The sequence below is a fragment of the Mandrillus leucophaeus genome, unplaced genomic scaffold (genome assembly GCF_000951045.1).
Source record: "Mandrillus leucophaeus isolate KB7577 unplaced genomic scaffold, Mleu.le_1.0 Scaffold315, whole genome shotgun sequence".
NCBI classification, from domain to species: Eukaryota; Metazoa; Chordata; class Mammalia; order Primates; family Cercopithecidae; genus Mandrillus; species Mandrillus leucophaeus.
The window spans coordinates 829,385-842,266 of record NW_012103310.1 but is presented as its reverse complement, the minus strand read 5'-3'; the positions used below and the strand labels follow the sequence as shown (position 1 = coordinate 842,266).

Genomic DNA, 12,882 nt, shown 5'->3' with positions numbered 1-12,882 from the left:
GAGCTCGCCATCAGAGACTGGGCCAGACACCACCAGGGGCCTGTTTTTCAGGTGGGCACCGCTGTCTTGCTGTGCTGCTGGGCCCTTCCTGTGTTGAAATCTACCCCCTTCCCAAGCCCACCTTCCCCTTCCTCTCACCTTTTGCACCTCTTACTTCAGGAAACCAGGGGTCCATCGAAGGCAGAGGTAAGACTGTAGCAGACGCCATCAGTGCCCTTGGTCAGCTCAAGGGGAGTCCTTCCACCAGACGGGGGCCTCGAGGCTGCAGCTACCTTTACGTGTAATGCCTTGGTCCTAACTCAACAGCCTCATAGAAGAGCCAGTGACATCCAGCCGATGCTTTAGCTCCCATCTGTTGAGCACTGTCCTGTCGAGGCCCAGGGCCAAGGGATTTGGCGTGTGTCAGCTGGTCCCTAGGTGGCAGGAAAGCTGGGTTATCCCACTTAGAGGTGAGGTTGAGGAGGGGCCTCTGCACCCCCAAGTCTCAGGCAGGTTAAACCACAAGTCCAAGGAAGTAGTCCAGAAAGTGCCAGAAACAGAAATCCCAAAGCAAGAGACATTCAAACTCAGAGCAAGAAAAGGGGTGGTAATCAAAGCTTCCTCCCAACAAGGCCAAAGTTTCAAAGCAGAGACCCGTGCTGTCCTGAGAATGGCCTGACATTCCTATGCACTCTTTCTAGAAAATAGAGAGGTTTTTTTTTTTTTTTTTTCCAATTCAAGAAGGTATTTCTTTTGTTTTGTTTTTGTCTTGTTTTGTCATAGGGATTCAAATTTCATTTACTTCACAGGTCAGTAAAAACCAGTTTGGCCATAAATCAGGTTTATTTTTCTGGCTCAGTTATGAGCCTTAATCCAACCCAACCGTGGCCATCTCTAGAGGGTCAAACTGAAAGCATTCTAGGCAAAATTTCCAGCAAATGTCATTAGCGACCCTTTTAGGATAATGAGTCCTGTAACAGATCAGCTTAACTTGGCCGCAAATATAACATAAACCCCTAAGTGTCCTTAAGTGCGCCCACTCAACGTGGCCATGAGCTCCCTTTCACATGGGGCATCTTATACTGAGCACAGGACGCAGAAAGCCCACTTGTCCGTTAAGACAGGCAGCAAAAGTGCACGCGTCTTTGCGGTTGCTAGAACCATTCTCATTTTATTTCCATTTTTTTAAAAGCAGCGCTGGATGCTTTGCCGCTGAGAAAAGCAACTACTGGTCTCCATATCTTTTTTATGACTTGGGAGAATGTTTCTTCTGAACGTGTTTCAGAGGTACCTTCTCGTTTTCCTGCCTTTGGCTCGCTCCAGCAAACTGCTTACAAGAATACCTCATGACTCAGTGCCAATTCTGAGGAACATAATCAGTTGCAAATGTTTCGGGGTGGATGACTGATGAATGTAGTAACTTTATCACTTCTCCCATTTTTTACTGTTAGCAAACTGTAGAAATCTCACATGAAACCACCTCCTTTCCTACTTCCTCCCACCCTCAACAGTCCTTTAAAAAATGATTAAAACAGCAGCCAAGAAGGATGGCGTGTCTGCGGCTAGGAGCAGCAGGGCTGTCAGGTCACGCTGCACCCTTCTCTAGGCCGACAGGACACGAGGAGCGGTTGCAGTCAGTTGCTGTCTGCTTCATTGATCTCTGACAGTGAGTGAGCGTTTTGCTCGATGTGATTCTTCTTTTCATGTGAAAATTCGTCCCCCTGATGCGGTCCTACAGCACAGCTGACCTAGGGATGGCACCTGGAGCATCTGGGGTCTTCAGGAGGAGCTGTTGCGACAGGGCTGGCTCAGGGTCACCCCTCCACCCACCACCCAAGGCGGCATCTCAGACCCAGATCACAAGACCAGCATGCCCGGCTGTTAGACCCATCTCTTCCCTAAACAAGGGGCTGGCTACACGCCAACAGTTATTTGTGGTTCCCCTACCCTGTGCCAGCCACCCTGCCCAAAGCCACAGACAAAATGATGCTCAGACCTCAAGGGGTTTGTGGGCTGAAGAGGGAAGACAGGCAAGAAAAGGAGGCGGTGGGAAGTAGTGCCCAGGGTGGACTGGGTCTGCCCGTCAGCTTACGGGAGGCAGAGGCTCCAGGGATAAAGCCTGTCCGCAGGGAACAGCGCAGCTGCTCGGAGATCTCACTGGGGTCCTCCTTGCTGCCAGTGCAGAGGCCAAGGGGAGGGGGCCAAGCCATCGTGGTCTCTCTGGATTTGTTTGCTTAAGGACAGTTGTAACAAAGTACAAGAGATTTATTGTCTCATAGGTCTGGGGACAGGAAGTCTGAAATTGCGGGGTAGGCAGGGCTGGTTCCTTCTGGAGCCTCCAAGGGGAGTCCGTTCTGTGCTCCCTCCCCGCTCTGGTGGCTGCCAGCCGGCCATGTCATTCCTTGGCCTTGGCTCACAGCTATATCACTGCAGTCTCTGCCTCCCTCTTCATGCGGCCTTCTCCTGGTGCCTGCTTCTAAGGACACCAGTCATTTTGGAGCAGGACCCATCCTGCTCCAGGGTGACCTCATCCTCACCATCGGCAACAATCCTATTTCCAAATAAGGGCACATTCTGAGGTTCTGGGTGGGCATGAATTTGGGAGGGACTCTCCTCAACCTGCTACATTGTCTGTAGGGACTGTGGCTGGTGGCCCCGGAGCCTCTTGCCCCGCACGGTGGCTGTTGCTGGCATTAGGCAGCAAGCAGATAGAGAGTTTTGGGGGTATGAGCAGAGTTGAATGGAGCAGGGACCTCTTGACAGGTCGCCAAGAACTGGAGAAAGCCAGGAGGAGGTCCCAGACCTCAGAAGGGAACTGGGAGGGGACTGGGAGCATGTGATCCAGGCCTGTGGTGGGGACCAGGTTAAAATGGGGCCAATGCCACTGGCCCAACTTGCCAGACAGCACCTGAGAAACCCTGGCGGCGAGCGGGGCTTGGCGCCGCCCTTTGACTTCTCTTGAAAGGGTGGCAAAGCTACTTACTTTAGGGCCCCTCCAATTCTCCCTCCACATATAGATACTAAAACAGCCCTGAGCTCTATTTCCATACCAATGAAGGTAAAGAGCTTATTCAACTTTTGGGGTCTGGGGGAGAGGAGCCAAGCTGGTATCATGGTGACAATGGTCAAACCTCCCAAGACCGGCTGCTTGTCTGGGCTATCTCAGGGTAGCCCCAAGAAAGTTCAGTGAATTTAATTTAATGCAGCGAATTTAAAGCAACTTTCTTTTGAAAATGCCTCGGGTGTTTTGAAATGTAAATGTAGGTTGGGCCCACCTAGTACTCTGGGGCATTTAGAAAGACAATATCTTGAAAAGAATCTGAATACAGGGTAGTCACCATTCTAAAAGGCAGCCTTCGATGACTCCGATTCATTCATTCTTTCAGCCATGCAATAAATAACCAATGTCACGCTATGTGCCAGGCAGTGTTGTAGCTGCTGGGGACAGAGCAGGGGGCAGTGCAGGTGCAGTGTTTATCCTCATTCCAACTGCAGTCTCGGGAGAGAGATGTTGAGAATCAGTAACATGAATGGGCTTTTGAGCGTCTTCCATGCTCAGGGGAAAAATCAGGCATGACAGGGATGGGAAAGTGTCCGGTCCACGAGGCCAGGGGATGATTGTGAGTAGGAATGTGGCCAGGTGAGGGTCCCCAGGGAGGTGACACTTGAGTGAAGACCTGAAGGAGGACAGGAAGTTCACCAATCCGAGTCCACCCTTGTCTCACTGTCTTCACCTGGGGCAGGTGACTTCCTCCAGGGCCCTTGTGTGCTGACAAGTGGCCATGCTGGCCAACCGTGGGCTTTCTGACAGCAGCTCCTGCTCTCCGGCTGGGCCTGTGGCTGGTCGACCCCCAGAAGCAATTCTTGCCCCACCGGCCCTTCCTCTGGGAAATGTTTTAGAGGTGATTTGTTCTCCACAGAAAGCAGGCAAAGGAATAATGTCTTCCAGGGCCTCTGTGGGGTGCCCTGAGAAAGTTGCACACCTGCCAGTTGGGAGGGCAGCTCGCCTTCCCCCGGGGGCCACATGCTCCTTCTCCTCATCAATTTCCTTTTCAACACCAAATACATCTTTCTCATTTTGCAGCATTTTCTTACACGTCTACCACTTTTGGCTTCAACAAGGACCCTCAGTAGCCGAGGAGAGAGGGAGAGAGACAGAGGGGGGGGAGAGAGAGAGACTCTCTGTGTGTGTGTGTGTGTGTGTGTGTGTGTGTGTGTGTGTGATGCACACATGAAGGAATAGAAAAGTCTTGCTTGAAGCCAACAGCCCCGTCCTTCAATCTCCATTTCTGTTCATGCTGACAGAAATTGTAGCAAGATGGACAAGTTAAAAAAAAAAAAAACAAACCAGCAGCTATGACCCCTCTGTGTGATGCCCCATAGCAGCAATAAGCTCACTCTGTAGAAGGCTGTTGGACACCTTAATAATTGGGCCTCTGTGCATGGTTTGAGTATTAGAAAAAAATGTCCCACAGTCCTTGCCCTCAGGGAGCTCACAGCCTAGCTGGGCACCAAACATCTAGAAAGAGCATCATCATGAACTATGCAGCAACTGGAATGTGCCCAGGGTGTGGTGGGAGCCTGGAGAAGGGGCAGCCACCGGGGTCACTGCAGTCAGGGAAGGCCTTGCTTTGGAGAGAGGAGAGCATTTCCCCTTTCTCATGGGTCAGTGTGGAAGGGGCTTCCTTGTTCTCCCCAGATCACCCTGGAGGAGCTCTTAACTCTTCCACCCATGGCCTCCCCACATCCACTGACCAATCCTAGGGGGTCATCGATGCCTTTGGCACCAAGGAAGTCTGCCTTACTCCATCGGGGACCATGCAGGAGAGGGGAGGAGCAGGAGATACCGCAGTGCAGTCTGGGTGATCATCCAGGCATGCCCTCTGACCTGCCACAGACTTGTTCTCCACCCTAGAAAAGCCATGGAAGCTTCCAGGCTGCCCACACCCCATTCCGCCACATCTTGGAGGCCCTTCTGCTCCCCTGAGTTTGACTGCTCTTCCAGGATTCCCTCGACGAGCCGCATGTTGATGCCTGCCTCTGGGGCAGGGCTGTTTTTGTTCTCCATTAGGTCTCTTGGTCCATGGACATTTAGTGAGTCCCAGTGAATATGGGCCTGACGCGGCTCTGGGATGGGCAAACCAACGGGTCTTAAATGCAGCTTCCAGAGCTCATGGCCCAGCCAGGAGAGCATTTATCACATGATTGCACAGGTGATGAAGATGCATCTCTCCAAGAGCTGAGAGGAAAAGGACCAGGGTTGGGACAGTCTGTCATGATGGGGGTTGACTTACTAATGGAGTGGAGGAAGGGGGGCTTCCTGGAGGAGGTAACCAGGCAAGGAGGAGATGGAAGGGTGTGCCTGGTGGAAGGAACAGCATCTGCAGGGGCCCTGCGGTGGAGGGGAGTGTGGTGGATCCGAGGGACGGACAAAAAGCCATGGGAGCCAGAGTCGAGAGGCAGAGGATTCGAGGAGAAAGAGGAGGACCAAGGGCAGCCAGGAGCCACTGGGGTTTGAAGAATGGAAGTGACACAGCCAGGTAACGTTTCAAAAGATGTGTTCGCTGGGCCTTTCTTTTCAAAAGAAGCAAGGGGTTTGCCTCACTTCTGTCACCATTTATAGCTCAATGTAGCTGTGTCCTTTGGAGGATCAGAGGGTGAGTGACCCCCTGGTGCACATGGCCACCAGCTGACGGAGGCAGGACTGGACCTTCATCCTGCAGCCAGCTCTGGCCAGGTGGCAGGCGGCTCCCAGCCCTCCTGTCTGCTGCCCAGAAGCCACGTCAACCGCCTGGCCCTGGGAGACCCGATCCCTGGAGTTGAGGGCTCATTAGTGTCAGAGGCTTGGCACAGGGACCCTCACATTTAACTTCGTTCTCACACAATTGATCCATCATGCGGGAGCAACGGCCGCCTCTCCACGTGTTTCTGATTCCCTTAATGGCCCAGGCTTGCTGAGCCACACTAGGTGTCTGACAGACTCACAGTACTCTGGAAAGCTCTGTCGGAAGGTTCCTTTTCGTCTCTTTACACAACCATTTTAAAAGCTTTCTTTAAAATAAAAATTTTGTTTTCAGATCTTTTGAAAACATTCATGTACTCCATGTTATTCAAATGTATTTCAAGTAGGTAAGACGTGCATGCATTATAACATATAAAAGACACAAATGGGGATAGAGGAAAAAGTAACTCTTTATCCTGCCTTGCCACCCAGTTCTCCCCAGAGACAACCACCGTCAACTAGTTTCTTACTGATATTCCAGCGTGTGTACCATGAATACCCTATAAACCACCAAACCTATGATATTTAGAACATTTCTCAACTTGAAAACACAAGTTGTGCTTTAAAGTCAATTTCCTAGGAATAGTCTAACTTGAAAAATACTCATTTTAATTTAGTGCACAACCTCAGCACCGTGGCCATTCGAGGCTGACCGTTCTTCGTTCTGGGGACTGTCCTGTGCATTGTAGGGCATACTCTATCCCCTAGATGCCAAGAGCAACACTGCTTCCTCACCAGTTGTGACAACCAAAATTGTCTGCAGACATTGCCAAATGTCCTCTTAGGGGTGGGGAGGCAACATCACTTCTGAATGTAAGAACTGCTGATTTGTTGTGGTTATTTGTAATGTACTCTCTATCTCATTAGAAAAAGAATTTGGGAGACTTACAAAGACTCCAATAATCTTGGTAAGATTAAAAATAAATATTTAAAGGTGGGCTGTAAGTTGAAAATTATTGAAGTTTGGTGATGGGTACATAAGAGCTCATTATGTTTGCTATTCTTGCCTACATTTGAAATTTTTTGTAATAAAAAGGTAAGCGTTTACATTGTGTCTGACATTTTCCATAATAAAAAAGGTAAGTGCTTGAGGAAAGTTCAACAGAGGGGAAAGAAGGTAAAGGCAGTCGCTAGAGAATGAACAAAAAGTACCTGTGCTAAGACCACGCACGTTTTTGCTAGGGGTGGATTTGAATCTGAGGTTCCTACAGTCAACCCAAAGAAATGACATGATTAGTTAGAAGCATCACAGTGTCTAGTGATAAGTAAGTAAGTAAGTAAATAAATAAATAAATAAATAAATAAATAAATAAGCCCATTACTCAGAACAAGCACAGCTATTTCTAGGCATGAACTCTCAAAGGTGTGTCACAGGGCAATCAAACTGACCACAGAGAGGCTTTGACACTCACAGCTTTCCAGCGTGTTCCTGGAAATGCTGAATCAGACTCTGGGATGAGGCTTGAGAATTTGTTTTCTTAACCAAGCATTCTTTAGAAGTAGGTCAATAAGATAAGACTAACATACAATTTAGTGAGAGTGATTCTGCAAAAAGTGAAAATAATGCACGCCCATATGCAGTCTCTGAAGATCTGAATTAATCCAAGAATAAACTTCAAAGGAGCCAGAGGTTGAACGATCTCAGAAATATTATTTCTCTCCAAACTTTTAATAAGTCCCAGGTGACAGTCTCTGTTTCCTGAAAGGCGGCTGTTGGGCGGGACGACCTATTGAGGCCACCCCCCTGGCTCTCGCTCTTGCTGGAGGGAGGGCTGAAGGGCTCTTGCAGGAGCTGACCATCCTTGGTGAAGTCCTGGGTCCAAGAAGAGGTCGAGTTGCCTCCTCCCGCCTGGGCAGACATCTCCCGGGGATGCTCCAGGAGAAGCAAACTTGGCCTTGAAGACTCTGACATTCTGGGCCAGGATCATTTTAATTGGGAGGGGAAAAAAAGCTACACTGCTCATTGTAATTACAAAAACATCACAATAAAGTACACACAGAGCTGCCAGCTTTAATGAATGCAACTTCTCATTGAGATATAAATGGTCAAATACAGAGTGGGGGCAGATGCTAACATATTTCAAAAAATAGTAATTCAGCCTTTTTTATAAATATGTCAAGGAAAAAAGGAGGCTTGAATGATCCAAATGTTTGCAGACTTAAGCAACTTAAGAGAAATATAGGCACAAAGAGCCCCTCTAGTTAGGGAAATTATGGTCCTTTGCATCCCATGACTTATTGAAGGTGACACATTTGATGGTTGTCTTTGATCTTCTGGAGGGCTAAGGGACTCCCTTGCCTCCAAAAATACTGCATTCACTTCCGATGCCTAGGCACTGATACCTAATTTCTGTGAAGGATTATGTGTAGCAAGCAGCCTGTGAAAGACTTGGGAACTCAGAGAACTTTTGAAGGCTACTCACCCAACCCAAGAATGGAGTCCCTTGCTACCTCATGTCTACCCACTCCACCTTAAAACACTTTAAGAATATTGTATTCGAATCTGTGTTTGTTAAAAATCAATTCTTAACCCTCCAAAATTTGAGTAATGCCTGTTGCTCTGGTTTAAGTGGAGAATGTGCAAAAAAGAGAGAGTCATGGAAGGGCAAGAGAGCCCTGCCTCCCTCTCTCCATGGGTTTCAGAAATGCCTCAAACCCCCATAGCCACTTGCATTGGTAGGAGGCTGGAGAATGGTTTATTTTTCAACTACCAACAGAGATGCAAGCTCTTTTCACTTAGCATCCGCAAACGCTAGGGCACTGGCCTGATACAATCCCTCCTGCAAGCAAACTCCAATTGGCACCCGCTGCAGTAGCCAGGATTAATAACAGAGAGCATTGTGGTTTTGTTATTAAGTTACTTTCAGCAATTAGTAAATTTGTCGTCCTAATTGTTTTCACATGGTGGCTCCACGCACATGTCTTACTTCGCCGATGTCCTTGCAGTCTTGCCCCTGTCATCATATTTCAGCGTGATCGCTGCCCATCTCTCCAAGCTGTCCAATCCCATCAAAAGCTGATTTGCAGTCAGGTCAGCAGGAAGGAGGAGTAAAGAGTTCATTTCGAAGACCACAGCATATTTGGATAAAATAGGGAGAAATTTTGCTTAGCTCCCTGGGCGTCTGAGAGTGAGTGTGCTCTGGAGGAGGGGAGAGCTGCCTGTGGTCAGTGCACAGGAAAATCCAAATTCTCCCCAGCCTCGAACTTGCCTCTCCTTCCCAAATCCTAACTCCAGGGCCTCCTATGCAAACAGTCAATAGCTGCAGGCAAGGATGACTGTCTGAGGCCTGGGAGAACTTTGTTCTAGTCTTGGAGGATGAGCAAGATTTGTAAGACACCCACAATCCTGCAGGCCTACCCTGTGATGGGGTCTGGATGCTGGAGAGCTTCGGCTGCTCCCTCCTTCTGTACTGAGGGGCTTGGTTCCCTGGCACTCCTCAGCCAAGAAAAGGCCATTGTCCTTCCAACCGCCTTCCTCAAGGAGAGGGATGGATGGCAGCAGAGGTGGCCCAGGGCAAGGACCTGCCCAAGGTGCAGTGTGATCCTGCCAAGCTGGCAGGTGGCAACATGGTAATGGAAACCTGGGTTGTAGGCAGCCAAGGGCTGGTGTGGCTTCTGGGCTCCTGGGTGTCACCCACTGGGTCCCCAAATTGAAACCCGGCCACTAGCATTTCAGCCAGTGCAGGTGCGGCTCAGGATGGACGGTTGAATCCATGACACAGGCTTCCCTGGCTGCAGCCTTGGGAATCCTAGGCTGACTCAGTTTCTTTGCCAAGTAACCAGTCCCTGTCATCACGCGCTCTCTCTCCCACTTTAGGAATCAACTAGAAATGTAGACAAGAACAGGAAGAATGCCATGTTATGGGGCTGGCTGCTTACGTTTCAGATGCTCCTTATGCATATTTGCTTGCTTTTGACCGTGCCCCACATTTGGAAAGGAGGGGAAATGAATATATGTAAATTACAGTGCAGCATTTCAGAGTGGGGTCCCAGAACTAGATGCCTGGGTTCAAGTCCCAGCTCCGCCATTCTTCAGCTACTGGCCTTGGGACCCATTGCCTCAATTGTACTCTTTTGTAAAATGAGCACAATTAGAAGATCCACGTCATTAGGTTGTTACAACGATTATGTAAAGCCAGCACTTATTACAGTGCCGAGAACACGAGAAGTGTTTGGTAAGTATTATTGTCAAATAATAACATACTTATTAAGTTATGGGCAGAATCTAAGCACAGGAGGACAGAAAGGCGCTCCTCAACATCCTGAGAAACTTTCCTATCACTCTCTTTTGTTTGCCTCTCCCTGGTCATTGCTCTTATCTTCATACAGAAACTGTTATTTCTTTGAGTCTTTTTTAAATTGTCTCCCCCAACCCAAAGAGCAGGGACTTTTTTGTTCACTGCTATAGTCCCTACTGTCCCCCTTCACAGTGCTGGCACGTAGTAGGTGTTCAATAAATATCTGTTGGCAGAATAATGAATGAAAAAAAGAGAGAATGGAGGAGAAGCAGGGTGCTGACTGAGCCCTCACTTTGGAAACTGGGGGTCCCTCTATGCTGTAGGGCAGCCCCAACTCCAGCAGTTGGGTCCCTCCGCGCCCCCACTGGGGGTGTAGGGTGGGAGGGGGGTTTTTGAAATCTGCTGGGATTTTCACCCGCCTCCGGCCTGGTGGGAGGAGGACCCTCGTGCTCCCCCTGCCCCCGCCAGGTTGTGCTATTTAATCCTGTTTAATGCGCAGGCATTTAAACCTGAAACTGAGCATGCAAATGTGTTCCCAGCGAGACGGCAAGGCATTTTGTACGTGCGGGTACCGGCGTCATTTCTGAAAAGAGCGGTAGTCCTCCGGGCAGAGGCAGGGACAGGGGCAGGGACAGGTGCGGGCTGCGGGAGGGACCCGGAGCCCACAGAGGTAATTCCACTCTGTGCGTCAATTATTCATGGCGCTCGGGCTGGCTGTGCGTGGTCACCTGCGCGCTGCAGAGTCCCCCAGCGCGCCGGGGACTGCTCGGGGGCTGCTGGGGGGCGGCCGGGAGGCCTGTCGCTCGAGGTGAGGCCGGATCAAGGAGAGTCACGCGGCTCCCTGGGGAGAAGGGGCGCCGGGCCCCCACACACCCGAGAGCAGCCATGAGCTGGTGTCCAGACGCCCAGGAGGGGTGAGTTTCCAGCCCCGGGGGTTTCTTTCACTGCCAGCCTCGGGACTTTTAGCATGGATTCTGGCTCAGGCTGGAGCCTACAGACTGGTGCCAGCGGGGCTCCTCGGCCATCAGTCACAGAGGATCAGCTGATCAGAAATAAAGGAGTTTGCATCTTCCTTTATCTTAAATGTGAGCTAAACAAGGTCTGCAATGTCTGCTGTATGAGCTTTGCTCTCCCAAAGTGAGGGAAGTCAGAATTTTCCGGGCAGCGTGATAAGGGGTGCGAAGTTTATTTAAATGTTTTAAAAAGTCTACTGCCAGCCAGGAGCGGTGGCTCACGTCTGTAATCCCGGCACTTCGGGAGGCCGAGGCGGGCGGATCATGAGGTCAGTAGTTCAAGACCAGCCTGACCAACATGGTGAAACCCCGTCTCTACTAAAAATACAAAAATTAGCTGGACATGGTGGTGGTGGTGCGTGCCTGTAATCCCAGCTACTCGGGAGGCTGAGGCAGGAGAATCGCTTGAACCTGGGAGGCAAAGGATGCAGTGAGCCAAGATCGCACCACTGCACTCCAGCCTGGGCGACAGAGGGAGGCTCTGGCTGCAAAACTAAAGGAAAGTCTACAGCCAACTCCAGTGGTTCACACACGCCCACACATACATGCACACACATGTTTAGAGAGAGAGAGGGTCACAAAAGAAATTTACATTCTAAGACGAAAGAAACTGTAGTTAAGTAAGTGGGTAGCAAGGTACCCGTCACAAAGACACTATTAAAACCTAAGACAGTAAGACATAGGCCAAAGTATTCCCTTGCTACAGACCTGTGCCCCTGACCAGTGCCCTTGATAGTCCATTCTACCTGGCGTTTGGGACACTGGTTTTTTAGGTTTTATATAGAAATCCTTTGTATTTTGTGTAAAATTGTTATTGACAATATAACAATTCCACTATATTGATCATTGGCCCTTAGAGAAGGTAGGTAGTAAGAAAAATGCTTTCGAAGTTGAGAATAAGGGCAAAATTTTATTTCTCTGAGTGAGCAGTCATGCTTCTTTTTATTAGACAATTGGCTTTATGAAACTCAACTTTCCTTTTTCGCTTTGGCTCCTGGGAAACTCACAGTTAAGTTTTGTTGCTTGTAATTGCAGCAGTCTCTTTTAGGATTAGGACTTGGATATGATTCTTTTCATCCTTTTGTTACTTGGCTCTTGTACTTTCACACATGCACCTTTTCAACAGTTTTCTTGTACCTATGAGTTTTATTACAAGTCATTTCAAATCACCTTTAAAAATATGTCAAGGTAAATGTGCAGAACTTAATACATGGTAAACCCTCAACAAGTACCAGATTGATAAACTGACTGACTGAAAGACAGCAGGTATCCTGCAGAGGATGAAGGACTCTTACCTGTTGACTTCCATGTTCTCCCCACCAGCCTGTCCATGTCAGTTCCTTTCTCTGGAATTGGCACCACCATTGGCTTAAACCAGAAACCTGGAAGTTTTCCTTGGTTTCTCCTCTTTTCTCAACTCTAACATCCAACCCATTAGCAAAACCTGTCAATTCTACCCGCAAAGTGTATGTGGAATCTGTCTACTCCTCTCCCACTCCACAGCCACTGTCCTTGTTTAAGGAACTGATGTCTCACTTGGATTGGGGCAATACCTTCTACTCTTGCCCACCTCCAGTCGACTTGCTACAGAGTCACCATAGTGGCCTTTTAAAACTCAAGTCACCTCATGTCCATCCACTGCTTACAACAATTCTATGGCCTCCTCTTTCCTTAGAATAAACATCTAGCTACTTATCACCACCTGCAAGGTCTGGCTGATGTTGGCCTCTCTGCCAACATCACTCCACACACACACTTCACACATACTCACTCCACACACACTCACTCCACACACACACTCACTCCACACACACACTCCTCACACACATACTCCTCACACACACACTCCTCACACACACTCACTCTGCAC

General features: G+C 49.1%; 1 protein-coding gene across 2 annotated transcripts in view; it reads left to right on the top strand.

The window, feature by feature from the left end:
- Positions 1 to 12,882, top strand: part of CLDN14 (claudin 14) — a 126,715-nt gene that overhangs the window by 22,895 nt on the left and 90,938 nt on the right. The window contains exon 1 of one of the 2 annotated variants that reach the window (XM_011987737.1): positions 10,620 to 10,913. The exons of the other annotated variant lie outside the window; for it this stretch is intronic. The gene's annotated coding sequence lies outside the window, so the exon portion shown is untranslated. Of the gene's footprint in view, positions 1 to 10,619; positions 10,914 to 12,882 lie in introns of those variants that run through there. 2 annotated transcript variants of the gene reach the window in all.